Genomic DNA, 23,998 nt, shown 5'->3' with positions numbered 1-23,998 from the left:
TATCTTTTTATCCTTTTCCTGCATACAAAATAGCTATGTTCTCTTGCTGTGTTTTCCAAAGTCAGAAACTGCCCTGTTTTAATTGGTGTACATAGTTTCAAATTGTTTGTTAGTGCAGCTGGCTGAGGAAAAAATGGGACATTGCACAGGTAGAACGAGGATCAGGTACAGAGTAGAGATCAGAAAAACTTAGCATCACCCTAAATACTTGCCCTATAGTCAAATGAGCTCCCAGGCTCTTTCAACACCAGTACGTTTTAGGGGGTGAAGTAACATGCCTTTGCTAGATTGATGCAGCACACTTGGATGCTTTAGGGACCCTCTGATGTATTCTGGTGCAGGCATTTTATATGACTGGGAGTAGATGGCTTGTTTGAGGTCAGAGAGCACTTATTTCTGTCACTGGCTTGTAATTCAGTCAATGTGAACAAGATGGCCGGGGGTACATACAAAAATAAGATTAATATGGGAATATGTGTAATTGAGGTGGTAAATTTGACTTCTTGGATGCTGAGAAGTCTTCTGACACTTCAACACGCTTTTGTCCCAACAGATTCCTCAGAGAGGGTGATGCAGGCTGTTTCTCAACACCTCTTCCTTAAAGAGTTCCCCAGCAAGGTTGTCTGCTGCATGCAGGACTTCCTTGCACAGCAGAATGGATGGACACATCAAGCCACCATAGAAAAGATCTTTGTCAGTGCTGCATTGTGAAAGCAAACTCTATCTTGTTAAAGGGCAGTGCGTTGGGGGCATTCTTCCTTCTCCAAAGGCAGACATAACATCCTCCATAACTCTTATTGCAAATCAGATACAAAGTGCCTGTATGAGGCTGAGAGTACAGGTTAGTTGACCAGTTATCAGGAGTGACATCTGAGCACACTAGTCACTGTGGCACCAGGGCCCTGTTGAGCAGCATAATTGCTCTGATCAATGAAAAATACTTTGGGTTCCTACACCAAATATTCAGTAAAAACCTAACCACCACTTTTAAAATTATGGTTTATGACTTACATCTTCACTCTGCTTTATTACAGACCACCTGTTATGAAAAAGGCACAAGCTTATCATATACAGCCAGTGCTGACATGTTCTTAATCCTCTGGTTTAAATTCATAGCATGTATGTAATCACTGTTAGAAAAAACGTAAATCAATAATTAAAATAATGTTCAGACTACTGACAAAATATCTGAAAGCCAGTGCTTAGTCACCTTGCTGGGTACTAAATCTAGAAAATGGTTGCTAACTTGATTCCTGCTATCTGGCATTGCTTCCTTTCCTAATATACTCTCACTTACACTATTCTTCACAGCACATTATTTACATTTTGTTCCCTAATACAGTCTAATCACTTTGCCTTGTAACTTCATCATCCAGGGCCATACAAGCCCAGTCTGCACATACTCAGTGCAATCTCTCACTTAACAGCAAGCCATTCCTCTGCTGTCATTGCATTGGGATGTTATGCTGTCATCATCTCTCCGATTAAGAATAGAACAGGTTTTTCTCCCTTCTCTTCACAGTTGTTCTGATGTTGCATCAAAAGAGTTATATTCTGACTGGGTAAGGGCTATGTTGTCCAGCCTGTACTTAGGAAAATCTCCACCTAAATAGTTTGTATGAAACTTGTAATATTGTCTCCTGCCTCTCTGCCCTGCATTTCACCCCTTTGCAGAAGGGTACTGTGCAACCATCTTCCTGGAATGGGACTTTGAGGGTCAATGCCACTGACCAGCCAGGTGTGCCAGTGGCGCCTGGACAAAAAGGACAAAACCGAAAAAAGGGTGATTGTAGCTCTGGGCTGTGAGCAAGGGCATGATAACATATGAGGATCTGCATTCATACAAATCCCATCAGGAGACTCACTCCCAAGGTGTAGCCTAGCTCCAAGGCACAAATTCAGACACCGATTTTGCCGTACTACTCTGTATCATTAGTAGAAAGTGACTGTCATCTTCCTCTTCTAGCAGCAGCAGCTGCATTGGCCAGTGATGGGTGCTACCACCCTTCTGAGCAGCAGCCAGTCCTTCCGATCACAGAGGGTGGACTCAACTGTTTGGGAAAAAAAATTGAGATACAGGTAATGGCATTTGATTTACAAGGCTCTAGAAAACACATTGACATTCACGCTCACATACACACAACAGAAAAAATTCTGTTCATAAGCTTATTAGAAAGAAAGATTTCTAAATGACCTTAAATGTAAGTGCATTTTTTTCCATGTCTGCAATATAGTTTAGAAATGTTGATGACTCAATCTTATTTAAATGATACTAACAGATGAATTATAATGAACATTCCGCACATGAAAGCAAAATTTATGAAACAAAATGTTTTGCAAGGTAGGTCAGAGTCAACATAGCATGAAGCAAAACTCTGCAGAGCAATACTTTTATGAGCTACTCAAAGAACTCTGTTTACTTCACAGAAATAATTTGTAGAGCTCTAAATTACCATAAATTAGGGTTCTACATGTTTACACTGAAAAAGAGATTTGAATGTCTGAACAGTTTGAGTTGATAATTTCAGCCCAAATAATTGTTACTTCACAAAAAAAATAAGTAGTGCTGAAGACAAGGAAAATGCTTAAGGCAAGACTGCCGTATTGGAAACAGTGCTTGGAGGAAGAAAAAAATTAACCCCACTCCAGCATCAAATGAATTTCTTCAAGGGCCAAAGTAAACTACTAATGGGGTTCCTCTTAATAGAGTACATCAAAGGAGAGAAGAGGATGCCACTGACATATCCAAACCCAAGAATTTTGATGATCTGAGTAAATAATGAAGCTTCATTTCTTATGTATCTGTGTCTTACATTGTTTCCTCAGCAGGGCTCCGATGATGTCTGTCTCACAAAGACATGCAGCATCATGGCTCTTGCAGGAATTTTATGTCTTGAGACTGTCTTGTCATGTAGCTGGGATCCTCAAGGCGCAAAAGTTATTCCAAGAAGAGAGCGAAACAAACAGGCACACACACATTCACAAACAAGAATGCAGGATCAGTTAAACCTCCTCCTCTGGAAACAGAATAACAAAAAATGTTCCAGAGGTAAGCTCCACAGAAGCTTTTTCAAATGAATTAAAAAGATGAGCTCTTCTACCCTGATTTTGGTCAAAAATTAGTCCAGTTGTTACCTCATAAGTAGCCTCCAGCCTATTCCTACTGAATGGTGGGTGCTGAGCTTCAAAAGCCACAATATATAAAACAGAAAGTTAATGGATTTAACTTTCTGAGTTTCTCTCTTGAAAGACAGAAGTTGTAAGTGGAAAACTTACTTTACAAGACTTTTGATTTCCACACTGGCTCCCAGTCTATGCATTCAATTTGTTCTCAGAACACCTGAGCCAGCAACAGGCAGGAGAATATTTTTGTCACTACAGAACTGAGCATGGCTACCCTTGGCTTCTTTTTTCCTTCTGCTGAAGCACAGAGACATTTGATATGCAGAGCCTCACTCAGTAGTCCTCATTCAGCTGATTTGGTACCGTAAGGCACAAGATGCAATGCGGGAGGTGGCAGACAAAGAATATTACCCAGGTCTGCTTTTCCACAGTAAAAGTAAACTGACTTAGCTAATGCATTATGTTCCCTTCCTTCTGTTTCATCTTCAACATCTTCCTGAAATTGTCATATTTACAAATAAAAAATTGAAAACCCTTCCCACTCTGTAAGTTATCATTCAGTCAGGTTAAGGGGATCAGGAAATCCAGCTAGGGACTAATACCTCCCTTGTCACATAAATTAAATTACAGCCTTCAAACAAAGCAGCATGTTGCAAGGTGATACCTCCTTCTAAATGTTCCAGTGCAGAATAAGCCTGCCCGCCCACTCTAAGCCATTTTAGATGCCAGGTAACAGCCAAACAGCCTTGAGACAGTATCTACTATTTCCCTACGAGTAAGAAAGCTGCACTTCTGCCTTGACCTTACGGGATCCACACAAAGGCAGCTGAAGGATGCAGAAAGGATGCCATAGACTCCCCTTCGCTTCCACACTATGATCCTACTTGTAGCTTAGAAACAAATAGACTGAAGTTTACCAAGTACTGACCTTTCTCCTCTTTTCCCATCCATAGAATTTTGATTGGTGTCTAATAAATATAAGGAAAGTTTACCTCAAATAAATGTCCCTATATTTGCAAAAGCAATATTAATTTATGTCAGCCTGAGTCAAATTCAGCCATGCACACCACTCTCTGGTACAGTGTTTTCTTGTGAGATTAAGAGTAATTGGTGTAGAGAGCTGAGCAGAGGCCACTGCAGTGCCAGGGGTAAAGATGGATGTGCATCCCCTAACCTTCAGAAATCGTCTTAGCGAAGTCCAACACATCTGTCTCCACCTTTCTTTAAGCAGCTTTGGCCCACCGTTATTTTCTGTCAAGTCATCAGCTCTTTCAAATACCACAGCTCTCACCTGCTACTCCTTGCACTTAGAGCACTTTACAGCCACGCTAAGATGTTCATTCTCGCTACAAGCTTGTTCCATAAAATAAATTTTTAAAATACTGTAAAGACATTAAGAGAAATAATAGTGGCCAAAACTATATGCTGGGGACTGGTACACTTGCTAAATTAGCATGCCTTTCCCTGTTCTGATGACCTTCAGCTTTTCCAGTTTTATATAAATTCAGTCACCCAAGCTGAAACTGTATATACCAGCTGTCTGTCAAGGACTGATAATTTCTTCATTTTAATGTCAAAATTTTGTTGGAAGTGTTCTTTTATTGCTAAGAACAGGACTAGAGAATACATTGCTTTGTTGAATTTAAAAAATGCTGGCAAAACATCCATGAGGAACTTTAAAATTCCCCTTAAACTGTTTAGAAATTTAATAAGTTGTGGGTAGAAGGGTATCAGAAGAGAGGGGGGATCACAAAACAGCTGTCAGTCTGTTTCCCAGTCCTGAGGGCACGCAGTGGTGAGGCAAGAGCTGCTCATCTGCTGCTGAATGACCTAACCGAGCCATAGGCACAGCCATTAGACTGGTACTCCAGTAAGGAAAGTGACCTTCCCCGCTGCAGCCAGTCTCTACGGGTTCCTCTTCTACCCTGAGAGACACGTAATGGTCCTCTCACAGCAGGTAGAATATGGCCAACAAAAAGAACAGGAAATAAATACAGCTGTTAAAATTTAAGCCTTTCTTGACAGTTACCAGTGCCTTCATGGTATTTTTTTTCTGCTTTTTATGAACCATAAATGCCAATTCAGAAAAAGCACTGCTTTGGAGCAGGCCAGTGCTTGTAATGCAGATCTGAATGTTTGACTGGAAATGCTGTGCAGAGATAACATCACATTATTATCTGTGTCTTTTCAGGTCTGTTTATTTCTGTGAAATCAATGATCTGATCCTGTGTAAGAAAATATCACATGGCATTGTAATTAAAAACAACTTAACAATATATATGTAGAAAAGAAAGGAATAAAAGTTCAGTGGAAACTACTTCTGGAAGCTACTAGCTTTTGAAGACCAATTATGCAACTCAAAACTCTTGATGGGTTTGATTATGTAGCTATAATTCACAATTTTGGAAGTACAATATTTACTACATTTGAAGATACATATATATAAACTTGTCTATTGTAGCAATTGAATCTGTAGAAACTATGATTTTTCTTGTTAGTAACAAGTGTACATACCTACATACACACTCTTCCTTCATTAGCCCACTTAAACACTTCATTAGCAATTAAACCAGATCCTTTATCCCAGGTCTTGAAATCCATGTGCTTTACAACACAATGGTCTTTCAATTAATTTTAATTCCCTTGCCTTATCTACTCAGAGCCTGTATTCGTCCCTGGAAAGCTTGTTGCACTACAACTTCTTTGTGAGGAATCCGCTCCACAGTAACCAGCTGTTTAATGGTGTCCTACAAAAGGATTCAGATTCATGGAATTCTAACTGCATCCTAGCTAGCTGCCAAACACTGACTACAATTACAGCTTTATTTCCATAGCACAAAAATGGACACACCTCTGTAAAGTCAATTCCTTAGCCGATAGCAGCGTTCATAAAAAGGTTAGATTGTGATTTATTCACAGTTAGTCAAGACTTGGTATGTTTTGGTGTCTTATGTTGCATCTGCCCAGCAATATGTTTTGCTATTATTTAATAATCAATTTATGATGTCCTTTATGTGTCTTTGTTTTAAAATTCCTCACTCTTCTCCTTTATGAAGTTTCACTTTGCTATGATGATGGGAAAGAAAAAAAAAAAAAAGAATAATTATTAATTGTTTCCAGCATAAGCAAAGCAATTTAGAGCACTGCTAATACCATTTTCAAGCGAACAGTTCTTTTTCTCCACAGCAAGTGTTTGATGTAGTCAGAAAATGACATAGATTACAGTCCATTTATATTTCTAAGTATGAAGAAAACTCTATCAAAAGCATCTTTAATGATTGTTGTCTCCTCTTTCCCTTCCCACTACCTCTACCAAACAACATAGTCCAGTTGCTTTAACATCTGTCAATGTGGTGCTGTATTCAATGCCTAAGAGAAAACAGAATACATATTGAATAAAGACAACTCCGTTAATCATAACATAGCCTTTCATTATAGCTCTTTCACACATTTTGAGAGCATCTGTTGATTCCTCTAAGCAACGAATAGCAAGTCTTTGATATTTTTGCAAAAAAAAAGAATATAACGTTAGTGAAAATGTACTCAGGAACTCGTAATGCCTTTTAATACCTTTTTTTCTTGTCTACTTGGATCTCAACAGAGAGATACCGACAGAAAAATACAGACGTGCAGTATCTTGGCTAATCCACGGGAGGGAGCTGGTGAGTAGGCTGAACAAAAGGGGCCCTGCCTGTCCCTGCCCTCTTGCCCCAGGACCCCTGGCTCCTCAGGGGCCTCTTGACCTGCCAGCTCATCAGGACCATGTACATCACGATCACGTACATGCGGTTTTTCCCCTCCAAATTTTGGGTGTTTTTCCTCTCTGACAACAAAACTCTTAAAGAAAGCCTTACTGCGTATAAGCTCAGCTTGCCTAATTATGATTCCTGGGGAGAAAAAGGGGTTTAACAGGCAAGGTCATAATAAAATACAATGCTTAGAAGCTGAAAGGAAAAGGGAAAAAAAAAAAAAAAAAGATCCTTTTCGCTGCTTTTGCAAGGCTGCTCTTAGTTAAGCTGCTTGCACACACACCACGCACAAAAATCAGCCTTCTTTTCAGGGAAGTGGCCTAGAAGTCCATGGAAATTTGAAGAGTAATGACTGCCTACCTGCTCACAACCTCCACCTTACTCTAAGCAGGTGGATCATGCTCTCTGAGCACACCTTCAGGATCACTCTCCTAACAGAACTTCAAGGAAAAATGTCATTCAAGGCAGCATAGGTTAACTTACACTTACTTGGAAAATAACCAGCTTGGACTGAACCTGATATTTTCTCCGTGTGTGGAGGAATGTAGGAAGGAAAGCCTGGATGAGACAAGGCATCATTTTTTCTGAATTGTGCACTGTGTGTTTCTACAAAGAGAGCTATTTCTAAAATGTGGCAACATTCTCATATATGGAAAATAATTATATATGTTTCTTACGGATGGTATATACAAGATTGTGCAACGAGGACAATCGAAATATATACAGATTACAGACACAGTAATGACTTTGCAGTTAATGTCAGCCTGATTGCCAAGGTCTTGCAATAGGGTTGACAGTTCATATATCTGACAACAGTAACATGACTGACTTATTAGTCACAACAGCATTGCCTCTCTTTCATCCTCCCCTTTAAAGTCTGGAGCCCATGCAGAGGGTACTAGGTCTTCTACCAAAATCAGATGCCATCTTCAAGTACTTTGTAACTGAACCCACAGACAATTCACAAACAGATTCTCTCTCTCTTTACAAAACAATGTGGATCAAAAATGAATAACAAGGGGCAAGAAAGCATCATTCTGTGAAAATAAACTCTTACGTAATTCACTTTCTCTCCAAGGTTGCTACCTTGCTAGGTGCAAGCTGCCCAATATCACCTTAAATAAATTTAGACATGGTTTATAATACAGAGGAACAGCAGAGATATTTCATAAGCCTCACTGAATAAAGAATTTTACAGTAGAGGCACTCAGGCTTTCTATACCTTCAAAACATGTATCTCTCAATCAGGCACTTAAAGAGATCAGAATAACAGTCACAGCAGAGCACAATCCAGCTTGCTGAAGTCAGAGGCTCCAAGGAGTCCACAGCAAAATTATGAGTGAGACTGCCTTGCCTCAAACACAGTCAGAACAAAATATCTTTTTTACTTTTTCTATAAGTAGAATGCCTCTGCAATTATTTCTTAGAACATCATTAGTGTTGTGATTGCTTGTGCAAGCTCTGTTGCGGCCCAGCGAGGTGAAAAAAGTACTCAATGGTACAAGGACACTTTCACTGAGCATGAAGAAAGAGTGAGACAGACAAATCCATCATGTTTATCTTGCAGATCCAAGTGCACAAAGCAAAAAATGCTAAACACCTGCCACACGTGCATATGAAAGAAACAAATGAAAGCACAATCGATATCCATGGTGGGATAAAATCGGGAAAATACAGCATTAGAGATCATCCTTACTGGTCTCAGGAAGAGGTTGAGACACAATGATCAGACTAGCATTTCCAAAGCAAGAAATAATGAGGAGCATCCAGTTAGAGACGTTGAAGCCTAATTTTCAAAGTACTGAGGATGAGCAAGTCAAAGGCAGGCACAGCATGACAAAATAATGAGCCAATTACTGCTGAGAAGACAAAACCTAAGCAATTTTGAACATTTCCAGTGGAGTCCCTATTTTACACCTACTTAAAATTCCAAGGAACTGAATTTTTATAGTTCCACTCAGCAATAAGGAACCTATTGAATGACATGGAGTAACATATGCAATCGGAAGAAGTCACCTTACTTGAAGATCATGGCTCCTTAGAAAAACGAGAATACAAATCCTATTCTTGCATAAAACCATTGGAATTATTATATTAGTTGTTATGATTATGATTATTATACTACAATTTCAGCAAAATAAATTATAGAAGCAAAACATTGCTATGTAAATAATAAGAAATTAATTGGCACAGGAACAAACTATTTTAGAGCTTTTCTTGTTGTTATTGTAGTCTTTTGTTGAGCAGGCTTACATTTGAAGTACATTAAAAAATGGGCCTAATAGACCTACATAGAAGTTTCTCTAGTACAATTCCAGTAATCCCACAGACTACAATGAGACTCGTTCTGTGATAAAATGAGAAATCAGATGAATAGGAATGGTCCCTAAGTGCACACAGATAAAATCTAAGAAAATAGAACAAAATAAAATCAAACAAAATAGATATTAACATACATTAATATAAATCTTCTAATAATAAATTATACCAATCCCAAGTAATCGATTTTATTAAAGGTGCATATATTCAGTGAGTCTGTCCTCTCACCAAGAAAACAACAACGGAAAAAGTAGTACCAGTTTGCCTGCAGTGAGGGAGCAGAGGCAAAATATTTCTCTATCTTCTACTCGTCTTGTTTAAGCTTCATATTTCTTCAGTCTTCTCTTCCTTAGAAAATTCTGTATCAGCTTTTATTGCCACCTCATTAGGAACCACATTGCTTTTCCTGTAGCCTATTAGCATGAAAGGGGCAAATGTGAAAAAGGCATTGAGATCTTGACATAGGCAATGGTAGAAGGCCAACTGAACCCACAGACAAGAGACAGAGAAGGGCTGACAACTTACAGCCATCACACTGATAGCTGTACAGGGCCACAACTCTGAAACTGACTTGTCAGTCTGCAGCAGACCTGCAAGACTCATAAAACGTTTACTGATAAGGTAGTATGCAAACAGCGCAGCTAAAGACTTTTCATAGGGCCAGCACTACTGCTATTGCCCAGAAGGCATCTTCAAACAAAAATTTTGTATTTAATTACACACAACAGCTTCACAAGAAAAATGGTGTCCCTGGCATATTTTTGGATTTCAAATTTGCTATACTGGGCCATCCAAAGGATTTCCTCACTCCACTAGCAGAAAATATTAAACTTCAAGGAAGAGAAAAGTCATGCTTTACATGTAAATTCCGTGTCATTTGTCAAGGCCTTTTTATATGTAAGAGGTGACCTGGCAAAGTTTAGAATGCTGTGGGGTTTTTTCTAATTAGCTCATAGGGGAATTTCTGCAGGGTTTTAATGAGCAAGTCTAGAAGAGATCCCTTCACAAGTCTAGCACTGTTAAACCTATACCATGAGACTCCCCTTGTGATGCAAGTGTGATTTCCCCGAGAAAATTAGGATCATTTATTCCAACTTGACTTCACGTGTAATGACATCACCTGTAGATTGTCTTCCCTATTTACAGCTGTAATTTGTGTCAAGAGTTTGTAGGAACTTGCAATTTTCCTCTGGCTCCAGAGAGTTTATCATGTCCTACCAGAGAAGATCCCATTGCCTATCTTTCCTTGTTGTCTTACTCCCACCCAAAAATGTTTATCTCACTTTCTACATGTATTGAAGGAATAACATCATCTGTCTTGTAGCAGAGATGGGGAAAAAAGCGTTTCAGCATCAAGCTGCCACAGACTAGTCTTCCTCTGCCTTGGATGATACATGCAGAGTGTGAGCCCCAAGTCCTGGCCCCCCCTCCGTTTTTTTGATTCACAGGAATGCATTGGTTTGCCTCAACACCCTCTGTTTTATGTTCAGCCCCTTCTCTTCCAGAAAGACTGCAAAAACAAACTTCCAGCATCATACTCACAACCAAAGTGACATATAATAGTAATTGGAAAAACACTTTAAACAATGAATTGCAAACCTCCTTGCCAAAAAAAATTACCTCTAGTGGATATTTAATGTTTTATTTTTCAAACTGAGAAAAACATAGGCAACAAAAGACCCACCCAAAACCAAAACAATGAAAAAAAGCCTGCAAAAAAAAACCAAAACAAAACAACAAGAAAATGATGGTTGTTTACTCCATCCAGTAGGCATTTCATTGAATGATGAGCTCTTGCAAATTGGCCAGTTAGGATAATTTCACTAGTAATATCAGTATATTAAGGAATTAACTGATTCTTTTAGTCCAGCATATTCAATTTTTCTCTCAGGAACATACACTCAGAAATCCCACGTTTTGAGATTTTCTGCCTTGTTCTGTCGAGGTTGAATTCTTTGCAGTTTCTTGCAACTTGTGATCACTTGTAGTGACACTGGATCTGAAAACCAAGTGACCAACCCACCACTGAAAGTCATTTTACTGAACAAACATCTCCCCATATGTACCAGAATTTCCTCCTTACCTTCCTGTAAAGGTAACAATCCAGTAGAAAGGATTATGAGCCCCAAATTATCCACATATTCATTCACCACAACATAAGAAATTGTTAGCTGATATTTTCAACATACAGCCTCTTCCAAACAAACTTATACATGATTCAGTGCCTTGCCCTTGGTGTCACAGTAGAGCTGATAATAAGATCTGTCCCAAGATGCTACTGTTGACCTTCACATTCACAAAATTTGAGATTAGACAATTCAGTACTACATCAGGCTCTATCCCTGACATTAGATTTTCATTTGCAATGGAGAGTTTACTTTTACCTTCAAGAAAACAGGCGGACTTAATCTGAAAATAACAGCATTGAGGTTAATCAGGATTTCCTTAGACTGAAGCAACTGGAATACCCCCCAGACACATTAGATGAAAAGGAGTTCCCCAATATCAGCTGACTGTGTGAGGACTTTGCAACAACATGATTCCTGTGATGTGGCTCCTGCTTTGACAAAGAACATGTTCTACTTCTCCCTGCTGGTCGATTCCGTAAGAATATGAGCGACTACTGCCATGGTCATATCTTTATGTGGTCACCAGATCCAGAGAACCTGGAGAGCTGGAGACACCTCTGTGATAATTTTGAAGCAAACCTACAATTGAATCTATTATCTTGAAAGATAATACTCTGGTTCATGTTGGGTCCCATGTCCTCCTCCATTTTTTAGCTGGTGAAAAGAGGACAAAAATAGGGGGACATGCTGGCACAGAGGTCTCCTCACAAATAGGGCTGAGGAGGGGAGGGGGGAGCAGAGTTCAGCGTTCACTGCAGCATACACACACACACATATCTGAATTTACATACACATAAAGGAAAAGTTGCAAAAAGCTTCTTGAATACTTTCTTCTGCTCCCATGGGAAGGGGCTGCCTTCTGTGGGCTTCTGAGCCAGCTGCACTGACACTGGGCAGCAGCATGGGGTCACTTTCATGCAGCCCAGGACAAAATAAGCTATTCACTTGTTATAATACTTCTGTATTTCAGTCACTTGAAAGCCTTACCATGCAAATTTGCTGTACTGCAGTTAAGTTCTGATGCATGGAGGGACTTCATGTCTTTTTGGATGACAAAGAGTTTTCACTGCTACTTCTCAGAAGCCTTTTGCCTCTCTGAAGGCTATTTTCAGACAGATTTGTTTGTTCTCACAGGACATTTCTGCCAGAACTGTGAAAATATGCTTAACATACCATGGATAAACTTAATTATAAAGCTTGCTAAAAGCATAGGTTGAAGTCCTACTGGCTGCTGATGACTACAAGTTTCTGTCTGGCTAGAGAAGTCAGCAGTTTCAAGTCCAGCAGCGTTTCCATGACAACGTGATATTAAAAAACTCACATTTTAACACTTCAAAAAATTAAAAGGTAATTTCTCATGTTTTTCTTTCTATTTCTTACTTTGTAGTTAAATGACCTCTAGCTAAATGATTTCTTAGAAGTTAATTACCAGGTAGACTAAAGTCCTAAGGCAAAGCCTCAAGATTTCTCCTTTGGCTTCTCTAACTAATAAAGTAGAAAACCTCACCTCTTGTGCAGCACTGTTCCCTTATCAGGGTTATATGGACCTCTGTTGTGAAGCAAGCATCATCATCCTCATTTCACAGGCCTAATAACTGAAGCACTAGAAGGCAAAAACAGGATTGAAATAGTTACAAGGTAGAAGACACTAAGAATCGCAGTAAGTCCCATGTGTCCTGTGAGCCACTATCAACAACATCCCTCCCATGATATACTGAAACAATGACCATACCACTGTACAAACTGCTTCCGTAATTTGCACTAAAATATAGCCTCTTTAATACTAACAGCTGTGTGTAAGATTTACTGACCACACTGATGGAGCACTCACCTGGCTCCTCTGCACTGCACTGCATTCATTTCTCCTCCTTGTTCCTAGCAGGCTTTTTCTGCAGCTAAGGCACTGAGACAGATGCTTGCCATTTAAGGTTTTCCTACAACCATGAAAATTTGTCCTATGACTTCCAGTTTGGCTGAATCAAAGCTCAGTGGCTAAACATCCAGTCTCAAAGTAATACGGCTTCCAAACCATGGGAAGTTTTCACATATCAGCTATTTCCATACAGCTAGAGCTGCTGGTGTTCATTTCATTGCAACTCCTTCATCTAAGTTTGTGGAAACATGGTCTAACACACAGCAGTCACCCTGTTCCTCCTGGGATGATATATCTTTTGTTGGCTTTGTCCCCCAGATCCTGCAGAAATTCTATCTTTCTCAGAAGGAGTTTCAAAGCATAAAGATACACAGAACAAAAGGGTCAGGTTTACCTTCCATCAGCAATCCTTCATAGTTATGGGATGGTAGAAACACCCATCATCTTTCAGAAGTCTCCAGAGGAGGGCAGAGGTCTTTTCTTAAGATGGAAAAGCTAATCTGCTGCTCGTTCTTGTCTGTCTCCCTTCTTTCTGCCGTACCTGTTTCCCCATCAGTTCCAGAGTCACAGTTGTATCCTGGAGCCCCATGGTGTGCAGTGAAAGTGTAATATTTGTATCCCTCAACAGAAAACACAGGATCACAAAAAAACATTTTAACAAGGAAATGTCAAAGGAAAAATCTGCTTCAGTCCCCCTCTATACTTTTTCCCCAGTAACAACAGAAAAGAAAAACAACCTCTTTGCTTTCCACTCATGTATCCCCATTAGACAGGGTGGTTTCAACTCCTGTATGACCCTAGCTGCCAGGTAACACATTAAGCTTTTGCCCTGTTTTACTAATCCTTCTAGACATACTTGGTTTCCCAGTCTTTCTGAAAAATGTAAATATATATGACTCAATGGCACAGTTCCCGTGCAACTTCCTACACTCCACATATACTTATCCTAAATTTTGAAGATCCATAGTAACCCCAGCAACAAGCATAGTAATGACTATGCTGCAGAAGTTAATTGTCAGAAGCTAATTGCACAATTTTCCCCAAATCTCCTAAGTTTCTGTCAGTTACAATTGCGCCATTACAGGTATATATTTTCTGAGATTACAAAAGTAAATATGTGCACTGGATTGCAACAAGATTTTGCTAGCACAAGCTACAATCCCAGTATTCCTGGATGAATTTGGCATTTTTCTTCTGCTCTCCAATTTTTTCTCCAAATCCACATCTGTGTTCTGATTTCCAGACCTCTGCCATTAGTCAGTACCTGTCTACCCCAACAACAATGCCAGTTGTATATTTTCCTCCGTACTGCAGCCCAAACTGCCTGCCAGAAAATAACGTTATCCCTTTCAAAGACAAATAATATCTGCAAAATAATTTCAGGAATTAGGGTTTCCTCTCCTCCCCTCCAATTTCTTATTCTGATAATACTGAATAGGTAAGGTATTCGGGGCATAGAGACCACTGCCAATGGCCTTCCCCTGATTATTATTTAGATATTGCTATTATTATTGTTGTTGTTGTTATTACTATTATTTTTAAACATAGGTTATGAAAGTGCCCCAAGACCCAGTTGTGGAGGAGGACTCTTGTTAGAAAAAAGCAATACTTTGTAATACATGTAAGTGATGTCCCTATCACAAAGACTTTACAATCTACAAAATAAGACTGTCAAGAATAGCTACAATTCCCCAGATGTGTATGGAACAGGACAACTAAACTATGACAACTAAATGTGTTAAAAAATCATGAGTCATTCCCTAGAAAATGGTGCGGCTGGCTTAAACAAAACGAGATTTTTAAAAATTATAAAGAAAGAGTTCTGCTTGCCTTCAGAGCATTTACATTGCATTACTGTTACATTTTTCAACATTTTCTTCACACTCTTTTGGGCTAGAATCTTAACCTAATGCGTGCAGGCAACTACAACAGCTGAGGCTATGACACAGCCTGCTGATACTCCCAAATCTTCTTATTGTCCCAATGCGGGGTCATTTACACATTGTGCAGACACCAGTACATACACAGAGCAGAGGTATTGTCTATTTATTTCATTTATGCAGAAATGGGTGCTAGGCAGTAATCCACAAAGTTAGCACCCTGGCCTAAAAACTCTTAGGAATATTTATATGGTTCAAAGCACAGAAATACACAACCTTACCTACAATTATTGGTTAGTACCTTTTCTTAACAATTTCTTTTGGTTACAGTCTCTCACTTTCTTTTAAAGTTACAAGGTCCTTTAACTGATGTGTGCATGCTTCAGTACCATGGGGCGAGGGGTAGTCCAGTTCAGTCTCCAATTGAGTTGGTGGTCGAGGTCTCCCACTGCCACCTTTAACTTTCCCCTAGTTACTGCAAATTTTTGTTGACTTCATGCCTTATACAGTAATTGTCTGGTTTTCAGCTGGTTGTGGAATGTTCCTTATTATCAGCGTTCTGTTCTTCTTCAAGGGTATACACATTAGCAGGGCATTTATTGTTTAAACTAATTGTCTGGTTTCACAGGGCTTCGTTACCTTTTTACAGCTCTTTATTCTTACCTAGTGAGAGATTCTACCTTCTAAAATAGATTTTACCCTTTTAAAAGTATATTCTTCGTTTTTAAAGCACATCATTGTGATAAAGCTCCTGATGACAAATTGGCAATGCAATGATTGTTTAGCTCTGGCTAGAAAGAATGTCAAGGGCAACGAGCATTTTCAAGTTCTTGAAATAAACTGAAAGGCCAGATCATGTGCCTGTAACTCATTTTTGAGAGCTGCATAGCCAATAATTCTGAATGCCTTTCTCCACTTCACCCTCCAGATCTTTGGGTACTTAAGTTAACCTATTTCCTCGAACTTGCTCAACGTTCTCCAAATTAGTGTTCACCCACTCATCCATTTCAATGTGTTACCAAGAGACTTGAGCTTTAAAATAATTTTGTCATTTGCTATCATTATCTTCTGTCAAGAAAGTGTTCGGCTTCGTTATGTCTTCATTAAAATAAGCCTCCAAATGGTGTGTGGGTGAACAAAGCCCCCCAGTTCCATTTATGCCTTTTGTGAAGAGCGGTAAGGAGCAACTTAATGTAAGAATCAATAATTTTATAATTACATATGTATTAGAGTAGCTACATGTATGATATATCACATAATGAGTCATTCTGCAGAATTGTTGGAGCAGCAGCAGAACTTTGCCCTTTGTTCACTGTCACCATATATTAATGCATGTGCACTTTGCACACTATGGAGACAAAACAATGTTACTCCAACATGGCAAGGCAATATCTTTGTTTGGAGAACAATTTATTATTCTACTAATAAAATGGTATTTTTTTAACATACTTTTACCTCTCAGTTTTTCAAGGTGGTAAGAGCTGATTGCCAGTATGGTGAGGATACAGCCTTCTCACATGGTCCTGGAGGTCAGGTGCTGGTGCTACTGTGAACTAACTCTTGCTCTGAGGTGGAGGTACCTTGCAGTTGTCGGTGTGCCAAAGAGCAATAGTAAATACATGTCTTCTTTTGCAACAGCCAGTAGCAAGTCACATCTGCAAACAATAATGCCTGATCCACAAAATCTTGGAAACAGGTATCAGGTCCAGTTCAGACTCCTGTTAGTCATTTGCCCTAAGCAGTGTACATTTCTGAGTCTGCAGGTGGCAAGCTATTGCAAAAATCAAAAGGTCAGCCTCCACTCCACGCTGCAGATGTATTTATCTTCTCCATCTGATCTATCTTGATCATATTTGTACCTATCCATCAGTTCAGGGTAGCCCCTTTATGAATTTTTATAAACATTTCTAAATCGGTCACTTGAATACAAGTCTGCCCATGAAGAGATCATTCTTCCGCCCTTCCACAGAAACCCCATCTGTGCCATGCTGGTATTATCTGCTAGACATTTCTAAATGCCTTGCAGAAACTCAGAAATTTTTAATCATCATGCAAAATTAATTAATCTCTTTCCTTTTTACTACCAGAACTCCTTCTCCCATGGAGCTGAAGAAGGGTGCTGTGACAAGTATGTGTTGTTCGTACTCATCCTTGACATTTTGTGTAACTAGGAAAGAAAACTGTTTGCAGTTTGGTCTGCCTCTTTTCACGGACACCTAATCATCTGAATAATTTAGAAAATGGAAGAACCATTTTAAAAACCTTTACCGCAATATACATATGGATTTACACAGCTGCTGGCCCACGACTACTTCACAGATATGTCATCATACTTTCCAGGCAAATGAGAACTGCTGGAGTTTGTAAAACATATCTGCCCTTGATGACTTTCAGAGCACGGTTTTCCTTCAACCCTCTGTAAACAGTGTATAGTTGTCCTGGACTGAGATAAAGCAGATGTTCAGTAATTTTACTTTTTAGCTAGGCCTCTTCTAACTAACTAACTCTGAAATTAACAGTATATTGTTCAGAAACTGTTCGCTCTCAGAGTGATTAGACTTGATTATACCAAGAAACGGTATGCAGAGAGGCCCTTCCTTATTGCTATACCAACCAAGGTGAGCTAACTTCATTATTTGCCCATTTGAAGGTTTGGAAGCAGAAAAGAGTAGAGGAGTCACATGTGCAGGGAGGAGTGGACAGGACAGGTGACCTGAAACTGGCCAACAGGGTATTCCATCCCATCTGCACCACACTCAGTATAAAAGCTGAGGGATCAAAGGGTCAGCTCTCTTTCTTCAATGGCCAGTGTCTGAGGAGGACCCTGTCTGTTTGTCTGCCTTCCTGACTCCAGATCCAGAATCTGGCTCCTGTCCATCACCGAGTCCGGCCTGGGACTTTCCCCTGCACCTGCTGCTGATGTGATCGACATCCTGGGAACTTGATACCGTTTTGTATATACGGTATACTTTTTTTTCCTTTTTTGAAAATTATTTTCTTCTTATTGTTATTTATTATTACATTATTTATTAATATTTTCATTAAAGTAGTTTAGTTCTTTTTTTAAACTCATAAATCTCTTTATCGCTTCCTCTCCTCTCTGAAGAGTGGGGAGGGAGGGGCCATCTGTTATTCTGGTTGGCCAATCCACCCAAAACCACAACAACAGTTATAATTTAAAACTTGATATGCGAAACCCATTTTTATGCCACCTTTCTCTACTTGACTACCTTCTTACAACATGAAAGGTCTGCAGCCAGGAAAATGTACAAGCATTGTATGAAACGTTTACACTTAAAGCAAGAAAGAAAAAATTCAAAGCATTTCTCACTGATAGAAATTCCTTTAATTATCACATGGGCATGGTCTCTGCCAGCTTCCATCAAAATCTGTGACAATTTTCACATTATTCATAGTGGGAACAGAAACTGAACTTGGAAGAAAATAGAAGTGATCTAGAACATAGTGTTCCAGACCAAAGTTTTTTAAAGTGTAACAGGTGTACCATTATCAAGGAATTCTAATATGTTTTCATTATTACACTTTTATGTTAGTTGGACACAGGTGAGTTGTTCTGATCTCAGAGAGAAAAATGGCTGATAAAACTCTAATGTTCAGTTGAGATAGATAGAACAAAACTGTGTTTTGGTAGAAAAAAAGATATTCAGAATTAGAGGTCTGTAAGCTAGCAAATAAAAATCCTATCTTCAGCTGTCATCTTCCTTTCATCTGTGATTCCTGTGGCTCCAAAAAAGTTTAAAAATCCCAGTGAATTGGCACAGGATTTAATTTAATTTTATTTAAAAAAAAAAAAAAGGAAGGAAAGAAGGAAAAACAAAGAAGAAGAGAAGGAAAGAGAAGGAAGGAAGGAAGGAAGGAAGGAAGGAAGGAAGGAAGGAAGGAAGGAAGGAAGGAAGGAAGGAAATGCTCCTCTCTTTTTGATTTTAGCCAAATATAGATCATTTTACTTAAAAGAATACTATTTTGACCAATAAGTGAAAGTCTGAAAAAAACTCAGTTGAGAAAAACACAGAGAAGAATGACTAATTTGATAAGGTTTAGAGTGTCTTTGGTAAGACAGTAGAAAAACCTATGCAAACAGAAGATAAAGCAGCTACTGGCAATCTTACTGGAAGGTGCAAGTAGATAACCAGGACCCCCTGTGTATTCAGACCCAGCTACTGGAATAGAAATAGATACACCTTTAAAATTAAGCGAGTGGGTTGGATCAGTTAAATACACCAATATGGGATCTGGTAGCTTAAAACTGACCTACACTGGATTAAAGAGTATCTCTCTGTCCAAAGACATTACTGCCATGAAACCAGGTCCACCCCAAAAAAACCATAAAAACCAGCACCCCATCAGCTCTGTCCCTGGGGACAGTTGAGGCATCTATCTTGTTTATTTATTTTACAGGCTGTCTTGGCACCAGAATATATTTTTTTTGCTTATCCAGCTATATTACATAGTGTATACAGCAGTTAAACTTTGAGGTCAGATGTCAGGAGGCACAGGTTCCAGGTTATAAGGAAAAATCCTGCAATGTTGTGCACTAATTCACAGTACAGTATTCTTGTACACATACAACACAGCTTTGTGCATTTCCTTGAGCTTCATTTGGCTCTTCAATGAACTTCATCCAGAATCACACTTTTCATTTCCGTCTCTAATTTGAGCCTTCATATTTGGCTAGAAAGAGTGGAACCAAAGCAAAGCAACTTTGCTAATAGCCTAATTCTGGAACTCAGAGATAAAAGCATTGTGCTTGATGGCTCATGCTTAGTCAAGTCCATAAAGATTTTACTCTTCAACTTACTAGAATACAGTAAGACACAAGAATTTCAGTTACTTTAGCAATAATAGAGGCCAGTGCAGCAACACAGTCTGGTGCCAAAGGATGACAACTGGAAATTTTCACAGTACTTAGAAATACTATCCTTTTTATTGGATTATTTTCTCATTAAGATTAGGTATATTAGACAGGAATTGATCACTCTGTGTTTTGAAATTTTGCATGTACTCCCTGACTTTATGGTACTAAATAAAGCACTAAATAAACTTCCATTCTAGTGAACTGTCTTCAAATAAAAAAAAAAAAAAGCAAACTACCTGCATTCCAGATAGATTATTAGCACCTGTTTTTTGAAATCTTTGCTAAATACTGTTGTTTTACCAAAGCATTTAAAGAATGCCATACCCACAATTTCAGCATTTCCCTGAGATGCAATTTCCTACCTCTGGTCAACTATAAGGAAAAGGCACTTCAGTATTTTTTTTACAGATCAAATAAACTGTCAACAAAGCTTATACTACTACTACTAATAGGCTGACCTAGGTAGAAAAAGTTGAAGGACTAAATATTTAAAATTAAATTGCTTTTCCCTCTCTTAACTACAATCTCTGAAGATACTTTTTAAGGAGTACGAAGAGGCAAGCTTCCACTTGCTGCCCTGAGCACTACACTGTGCTGTTTATGTTCCTGTAGGACCTCTCTGCCTCTCCCAGCACTGGAACACTCAAATGCCAGAGTGGGAAACACCCCCAGCCTGTGAAATTATTTGCTATGTTCCTAAGCAATTCACTTAAAATGTTGTTAAGACAGTTCTACGGGTTGGAAATGTATGTTGAGACACAGGGCTACACACAGATCAGGTCACTATGTGGTAATCACTTGTCAATATAATAGTCAGTTATATATTTATGCATGATCCTGGGTCTAGAACAAAGTATCCTGGATTAGCTCCAAGAAAAAATCATACAAGCAAATGCACGTCAGTTTTTCCCAGGGCAAATGTTCAGATTTTTCAAGACTGATTTCTCTGTATGTTTCATTAAGATTAAAAGACCCAACATGTTAAACACGGAAAATAAAACTATATTGTCACACATACAAATCTTACCTATGATCTACTCTGAGAACTTTGTAACAGTGAGCAATACAGCTAAAGAAAGTATTCCTATTACCTGTGCACATGAAGTGTATTGACATTTTTTCACACATGCATCCTATTCATTTCATAGCTATTCCAGGATGTCCCAAAATCACACATAGCCAAAAATGGTTGGAATAGAATTTAGATTTTTGTTTGCTCAGCAGCTGTGCTTGGTAGCTTTACAGGCTGCTAGTCTCCCAAAGTATTAGTTCTTTTGGTCTTTTTCCATAGCTGAGTTCATTTTTAAAATAACTTCAACATTTCAAGAATGATCCATGGGCTTGGGCTACCTTTAATTCTTTTCCATTTTATTGGGACACTTTTATTACAGTTTTTTCTTTTATAGCTCCCCATACAGAAACTGCCAGCTTGACTCTACATCCAGGATCAAAGCCAATGTCTGTCATTCTATAATAGAAAGATCAAATTAAAAACAGCTTGCTCATCAGGATGTTTAAAACATCTTCATTTCACCCGCCTAAGTCTTTTTAAAAATGCTGCTTTAAATTTCTGTGGAGGCCATGAGTTATCAACTTCTTTTTTTCAAGGTCATGTCCATGGAATTAGATTTGATGAAGTGAAAAAAAAAGAAAGATAAATTTTTAAGAAAAAAAAACTAGAATCTTGGCATGTTTTTTTTTCTTTAAAATTTTTAGGGACAAAACACTAGCAGAAAAATAACAGAAACACGGTAATGTAGCAGGACACAAGTATGTAGACGTCTTAATACAATTCAAAGTATACTGTTCTACTGTTGCAGAACATGGAAATAAGATACAGCTTTAGCCTTCACAAGTTATATAGCATAATTGTATTATGTTTTTTCTAAGGCTGCACAACTCCTCTAAGATACTGCAAGCTCCAGGAAGGCATATATCAGCTACAATCACATTGCTATATACCAGCAGGGGAGCATTTTTTTTTTGTGCTAAGAGTGAGGCAGACAATTCTAGCTCTTCCAAGCAGGTACCATGACATCCTTAATATGAAAAAAGGATACTTAAAGCCTTAAAAGAAACACTCAAAGCATGGAAACTACATGGAGGAAAAAGTAAACTCTAACTTAATTCTAGCTAGTTTTCAGGAACCACTGTATTGCAGTTATTTCCTCTAGCTCACCAAACAGCTCATAAGAAAAACAGAGTAAGTTGTAAGAAAGGGTACATGAGAAGGTGAATAGACATAAAACTAAAGGCAGGCCTAAATGCTAACATTGTCTTGCAACCGATTTTGTTGCTACTGCCCAGAGAGACACCACCTCCCTGCCTCCTGGGACAAGTCAGACCTTTTACTTACTGATACATCCAAGATTCCCAGTATACATGGGATGAAATAAAAAAAAAATAAACCAGACCTCACACTCTGTGGCAGTGAGAACCAAGGCCAGCGCTCTCCTGCACAGGGTAAGCCTGATCCTGCCCACCTTGAAACCTCACTGTGCCTTTTTCTCTCTATACCTCCTCAATGCCACTCACACTTTCGTCACATTTCTGTACCAAACTCTGGACACAGTCATGGTGTTTCTTACTGGCTTTTTTTGCATTAGTTATTTTTCTTTTGCTTTTTTTTCTGTGGCTTTGCAACATGGTAGTATGCCAGCTTTCCTTTTAAGTGGTCTAGCACCTTTTATGATTTAATTAAACTAATATGATACTTAATCATCTGCTTCCTTTCTACCACTAGGCTTCCTTTTATTTTTTTAATTAAATTTTCCTGATGGTGACAGATGCAGACAAATTACTGCAGTTGCTCAACACATTTGAAAATACATTTTTATAAAGACTTTTTTAGGAGTCTTTATATAAATTTACACAGCTGGCTCCAGGTCTTAACACCTGGGATAGCCTATGGCTCTTGCTTTTCATCCAGGTGGATTTTAGTGCTCTTGCCTGTCTCAGCAAGGGACATATGTGTCTCCTTCCCCAAGCTGTCAACCAGAACAGCCAGCTCCATGTGAAGAGGAAATATGACAAGGTTTCAATCGCAGTTTTTGCTGATCTACCCCAGGCCTGAGTTACCCAGTCATTACAGACAGAAATCATACAAAAATTCACCAGCCCACGTTTTGGAATGGATGGTGTCAAGTGTAATTAAATAAGATAAACTGAACTTTCATTCTGCACTGTCCTTCATGTCATTTAGCAAGACAATAGCACTCATTTTTTTTTTTTCTTGCTTACACTTACCAGTTGATCTCCAAGTCTGAAAATCATAATCAACAAGTTTACAAACAGATATTGAAAACCCTACCATAATCCCACAAGGAATTGGGTCCCAATTGCATATTCACCTTAGTCACGCTTTTGGGGTGGGAAGGGGGGAAGGAGACCATTGTCAAGGAGTTACATGGAGAAACGAATGCTTCTTCACAGTTTTGGCATTTAAACGTACCAGGATAAAACCCCAGTGGGAAACACTACAAGCCATTTCGGTAACCCTCTACCCCCAGGCTTCCCACCAGGGGCACGAGGCAGGATATTCCCCTTTTAATATTTAACCAGGGATTGTGCACCAAAGCGTAACCCCTGGTGGCTTTCCAGCAGCCGCCAACACCCAGAACCCACTCTTCCACCCGCGGGTGGGCCCTACAGAGCACGGAGGTGCCCTGGCAGGCGGCGTGGGCAGCACAGGCCCCGCCATGGGACACCCTCCCCTCAGTCAGCCATGGCGGGGGGCTGGCTTCCACCTCTCTGTGGCACAAAACCCAGCGGCCCGGCATAAAGGGCGCAGGAGCCGGGAAGCGAGGCGGGGTTCGGCCGCGGCACCCCACCAGCCACACTGCCCGCAGGCTGTCAGCCTTCTGCAGGGACCACCACCCCACCGTGGCTCCTTCCTCCCGGCCCTGCCCTGCTCACCCGGGGCCGCCGGGGTCCCAGAGGCGACGCGCTCCAGGGCGGCGGTCCCGCGGGGGCAGGCCGGGACACCAAGGGAGGGGGGGCCCGGCAGCCAGGCCTGACCCTGTGGGCCAGCTGGGCGAGCGGGGAGGGCG

General features: G+C 39.6%; 1 long non-coding RNA gene across 2 annotated transcripts; it reads right to left on the bottom strand.

Moving 5' to 3' along the window:
- Window positions 1-5,516: 5,516 nt before the first annotated feature.
- On the bottom strand, window positions 5,517-15,186 carry LOC106901867. 2 transcript variants are annotated; one of them, XR_001414396.1, is made up of 3 exons: window positions 13,588-15,186; window positions 12,828-12,923; window positions 5,517-6,189 (listed from the first exon to the last, which is right to left on the bottom strand). It is a non-coding gene; the product is annotated as an uncharacterized LOC106901867 (long non-coding RNA). The 2 variants fall into 2 exon arrangements; XR_001414397.1 differs by lacking the exon at window positions 5,517-6,189 and adding an exon at window positions 10,968-11,190.
- Window positions 15,187-23,998: the final 8,812 nt, after the last annotated feature.

Source organism: Calidris pugnax, unplaced genomic scaffold (genome assembly GCF_001431845.1).
Source record: "Calidris pugnax isolate Ruff unplaced genomic scaffold, ASM143184v1 scaffold273, whole genome shotgun sequence".
Lineage (NCBI taxonomy): Eukaryota > Metazoa > Chordata > Aves > Charadriiformes > Scolopacidae > Calidris > Calidris pugnax.
This window is presented reverse-complemented; position numbering and strand designations above follow the sequence as displayed.